Source organism: Varroa destructor, unplaced genomic scaffold (assembly GCF_002443255.2).
Source record: "Varroa destructor unplaced genomic scaffold, Vdes_3.0 BEIS01000001.1, whole genome shotgun sequence".
NCBI lineage: Eukaryota > Metazoa > Arthropoda > Arachnida > Mesostigmata > Varroidae > Varroa > Varroa destructor.
This window is the reverse complement of record NW_019211454.1, coordinates 59,457,573-59,462,664: the sequence shown is the minus strand read 5'-3', so window position 1 is coordinate 59,462,664 and position 5,092 is coordinate 59,457,573. Positions and strand designations below refer to the sequence as shown.

General features: G+C 41.7%; 1 long non-coding RNA gene across 1 annotated transcript; it reads right to left on the bottom strand.

The window, feature by feature from the left end:
• Positions 1–1,028: 1,028 nt before the first annotated feature.
• LOC147758882 (uncharacterized) lies at positions 1,029–4,344 on the bottom strand. The gene is made up of 3 exons (XR_015317293.1): positions 3,409–4,344; positions 2,930–3,101; positions 1,029–1,520 (listed from the first exon to the last, which is right to left on the bottom strand). It is a non-coding gene; the product is annotated as an uncharacterized LOC147758882 (long non-coding RNA).
• Positions 4,345–5,092: the final 748 nt, after the last annotated feature.

Genomic DNA, 5,092 nt, shown 5'->3' with positions numbered 1-5,092 from the left:
ACATTTAGACTGGCTGAAGATTACTGTATGAAGAATTGTATGTACGTGAGAAGCCCTAAGCACGAGTGCTGGGAAATTCGTGAGATATCGGCCCCAGGTCGCAAAGATCGGTTCCCACTTTACCATTAAAAGTCTAGTTCGAGAAATAGGATACAGAAGAAGCTTTTTTCCAAAAGCCTTAAGAAGTAAGCCCGTGGTTGCAAAAGAAAGCCTGGTCCTATTACTTTCCGGTGCTTGAATAGGAATCGCTAAATTTCAAGTGAAACCATGTTGCTGAATGTAAACGACTGTTTGCAAGAAGATGAGTTGTTATCATTTCCACAACATTTTTTTTTCCATAACCAAACGAAGCATTGCGAATTAGACTAGCAGGTTTCCAGCAGGGATCTTGCCTTCTTGTGTCTGGGCGTAGCAACTGATATCCGAATCTAGTTTGATCCTGTTTTGTCACTGCAATAGCTGCTGTTAAAACACCTGCGAGCATGGTAAACACCACCGCGAAGGCGACGTAACTTTTTTTACGTAACGAGAGTTTTAAAAAAATTTTTCTTTCTTTATGCTGCTTAATGTGATGGTTAATGGGACCGGTTTACAATTAAATGAAGACACCTCTAGGGTACTATAACGATTCTTCTCTCTGTCTCTAAGCTAGAAAGTTATCCTCCATGATCGATAGAGGAGTACCGCTGTACGGGTTGGCGTGCCTGTTAAGTTTTCTCGCAAGTTAAGTGCCTCTCCACTTCAGCATCCGGCTAGCATCTCCATATTTTTAAAAAAGTTGAATGAATGTATTGACCGTAGAGAAGATTTGCTGGGCCAACGAAACGGATTAGTCAACGGAAAAGAATAGAATAGAACAAGATTAGGGGTTATAGTATTATTTAGTGTTATTGAGTTGTAGCACTCGAAGAATCGCGATTTGTCAGTCAAGCTAGGATTGGCTGCAATGCCATCGAAGTTAGCTATCAGATAATTTATATCACCTGAAATCAGAATCGGAACTCATGGGGCACGTACGAACCCTGAGATCTTTATTGCCACAACTGGTTAGGAGCGGAACGAGTCCGTTGAGTCGAAACAGTTGTCGCTAATCTGTTCTTTATACAGCCGCTTTCAATGCAAAAATAAAGATAAAGACGAAATATTGAAACGCGCACACATTTTGATATCAGAAGTATACGCTATGCAGAGGGTATGTTATTATGTTCTAGGCAGGTAAAGATACCTTGGCCTATAATAGGACGTTCCTCTAACGAGGGTTGCGTACATATTAAGCGGGTCAGCGGTCTACCCAGTGCGTGTAGTAAAGTGTACCCAGAAGATCTGTCTTAACTCTGATATACAGAAGGTACATATAACAAGCATGTTTGATCGTTATCTAAGACAAATTTACAAGATCTAATTTTTGGCTTAAATGGAAACATCCGCTTCCAACATGTCCCATTTGATTTTCACCGTAAGCGGAATAGAGGCCCGTCAATGAAACTTCAAATAGGAATAGTAACTCGGTATCCATGTATCTGAAACGCAGAGAACATCAATAAAGATGTTTGCATGTGACCTTTTTGTGAAAGTCCTAAGCAGACGTCTTCGTAAAAGAAAGCGCTATGAAAAATGAAATTATAGATAAGCGTGTGTGCTTCTGCGTGTCTCTGTATCTGAGTATGGTTGAGTCTGTTGTAAATGAACCAGCTTCATAAAAAAAATAGGAATTAGAATTACCTAGAAAACGTTTAAACAATAGTAACCGCGCGCATTCGATCAGCGTGATTCCCGCACTACAAAGCGATTCTTCTGTCTTTGCGGGTAGACAGAGTATGAAATAAAGATCGCTTCTATGATCCCCATACATGTTAAGTCTGAATAAATTTGCAATATTCCATAGATCCCACAGGCATTTCCGACGAGGGCAAAGCTGTCATTTTGAAGCCGGACAACAAAACGTCTAGTCGTATATAGAAGAATGAGAAATCGAATCAATCGCTCTGAGGCGGCGGAATCGTCAGCAATGATATGTGGTCGATTATCTTCATTTTTTAAAGGAAAGTTGCGATTTTTCGACCCATGTAAGTTATCTTTTGAAACAATCCCAAGCAGCGACGTTTATGGATGTGGCTGCCGGTTGTTTTGAGGTGCTATCTTATAGACGAAGATACCGCTCTGAAAGGCGGTTATTGCAAACAACTTGAAGGATATTCGTAAAGTTCATTTACGGCTAATATATGTGCATGGGATAGAGGATTGTCTAGCAAAGTTACGCTTGCGTTTTATTAAACGCATAGAGATAAGGAACGAGATATCACCAGTTACTGTATAGTATTGTCGCTAAGAATGCCTATTGAAGTCGTATTGGCTTGATTATTACAGCGGTAAAATTCTATAATGACTCATAAGCTAGTCTGTTTTTTGATGTGTGAGCTGGGCGCTCGTCAAACTAGTGAGATTAGTATAAACGTATCGCACGGATCCCGTATTCCGTCGATAGTACGTGCACACAATTTTTTCTAAATTTATAAACCTCTATGTCTCAACTTAAGGTGCAGTTACATGCGATCAGTACAAATAGAGAGATTATCGAAATTCAGTCCTGCCTTTTTGGCGTATCGAAGTTGGCTTGCTTTGCTTCTTCGTAGAAAAACCTCTTCTATTCTAATAATGAATAGAACTAACGTCCGTTGCGCGTTGACGCGTAAGAGTAGTAAGGTTTTTACTTTTTTTTCTTTTTTTTTTTTTTTTTTTTTTGTACATAGCCGCTGATTTATATAGCACGTTGTGCCTATTTGTTTACAGCGTCTGCCTATCGCTGCTAATATTATAAACAGGTACTAACACTGAACCCTTATCGCAGCTACACCGCGGGTATTTGTTAATTTCTTGTCTTCGTTTGCCATTATAACGAAAGTCATATACGATATATAATACAACTAACCTCTAGTTAATTTTCCAGTCTTTTTTCACGCAGAGAAAACCTCAAATGGTTTAAGGTTCAATGGATGATAAAGTAGTTACTTAAAAAAGAGCCAACGGAAAATTCCCAAATCAGCCTCCATACTTATTTACTTCTCAGGCAATCCGGACAGTTCCACCACCGTTAGCCGCTTCTATTTTTCACAGTACAAAGACAAAAGCATTTTTGTTAGTTAGAAAAAGATTTCTACAACGCTCTAAATTACCTGAATTCGAGTCTTCTAGTGTGAGTCTGTGACACGTGGCCAAGCGAAAATCGGTATACTAAATTAGACATTGCAGCTTTTCATACGCTCAACTGAACATGAGGCAAGCAACTGCTTTGTTTCGCCGCTCTGTTACTTTCTTACATACGTTGCCAGTGCTCTTATCGGCCGTAATTATCACAGCCATTTTCTTTTTTACAGTTTGCTAATTGTTATCGTTGAGTGTTTTTCTTACCTGATTTTTCCATAGTTGTCTGTTTAGATTATTACAAGTTTGTAATATCATTCCCGCACGTCGTTGTCCGTCGTCCATTCTCGGTTCTGTCATCTTTTAGTGGCGACAGAGTCAGTTGTGTATGCCCTTATCATGTTCGTCGACGCTGCCTCGGACGGACGGATTCTAACTGCGTCTTTGTCGCCGAACGTCATCGCCTACTCTGTTGGTCTAGGTCGTCTGGGTCACCAGCTTGACAGCCGAACATAAGAGATTTCGATTTCTGGCGCGCGTATTCACCAGCCCGTTCACCCTGCTCAGCTTGCGTCATTGATTCTCGTCGTTGTCGTCCCGTCTTTATCCTCCGGAAATTGAGTCGCGCATGTAGCAAGCTTTTCCGCTCAGGGGGAGGAATGGCGTGTGAGACAGGGTGACGGGATTTGAGGGGTAAAGAGATTGGGCTGTTCGGGACGAAATGAAGAAGAAGGATGAGTCGGATTCCACGACAGACGAACCGATCGCGGGCCGCTCGTCAGCCGCGTGTGCGTTCGTTGCTTCACTTTCAACCTCTCTACATCCCAGTCGTCTTCTGTTCTTTATTCGACCAAGGCCACTACTGTCATGGCCGAATTATACGCCGCCAGCATCTTCGTCTGTTTATGCAGACGACGCTGCTGGTTTTACCTCTTCTTGCTATAGCCTCGCACACAGGATAACGACATACAATCAGATACTAGACGACCTCAGTGGCCAGCGAGACATTCCTTACACGCCGATGTTTTCTGAACGTTTCGGAGGTTCCTTCCATTCCTTTTTGTCCTATGGTTCGTGCACATCGCTACCTAAATCCGGGCTTGTGAATCTATCGCCCACGGAATCCCAACGACGCACCGTTCGTTTTGCTTGAAGGTGTCTGGATTTTTTTGGCCGTTCCTCGCCGCCGGCTTGATATCGTGTCCTCACTACGCATACGTGGAAATAATTGCATATGTCAGAAATTAAAGGTAACCGACTCTAAAGTATACCATGTAAGTACGCATACCACGTAGAGTGGTCGCAAGAGAGTAAAGCGGATCATTGGTTTAAGGATATTGGACTAACGGAATGTGTAATGCAGCTGTTTTTTTTTAGCTCAAACTCTTACATTGTCTATGGTTTATTTCGAAATGACGTCCTATATCTGCCTATCGCTGGACGTATTAACGAACTTTTCCACCGTAGTTCTACCAAACGATGTAGTAATTCCGGGATTGTGGATAGCTTTAAGCGCTTTCTTTTTAAACGTCCCATTTAAATGTCCAAATGCCATTTTCTGCCTAACGTACCGAAATAGCAGAGTACATATATAGTCGGCGAGAGAATAAAACTCTAGGCGGCCATATTTATTTAGGGGGCAATTTTGTTAACAGCGAACACATTTATAAACAGGTTGTAGAGTGGCAAATGCGCTATGCAAGAGTCTATTCGTGTATTCAACTGCTAGTTATCCGGCGTTATCCGACAGCGCAGCTGTAACAACGAATAGTAGAGGTCTGTAGTAAATAGTTTATATACGGGAGCACGGTATAGCACGGTAAGCAATGTGCCGAAGGGATATTTTACCTCTTATCTAATTTTCGGACAAAACACGGTAAGAAGGCCCAAACAGAAATATTGCGGCACACTGAACTGGAAATACTCGTAGAATGCAAAGCAGATAGCGGTT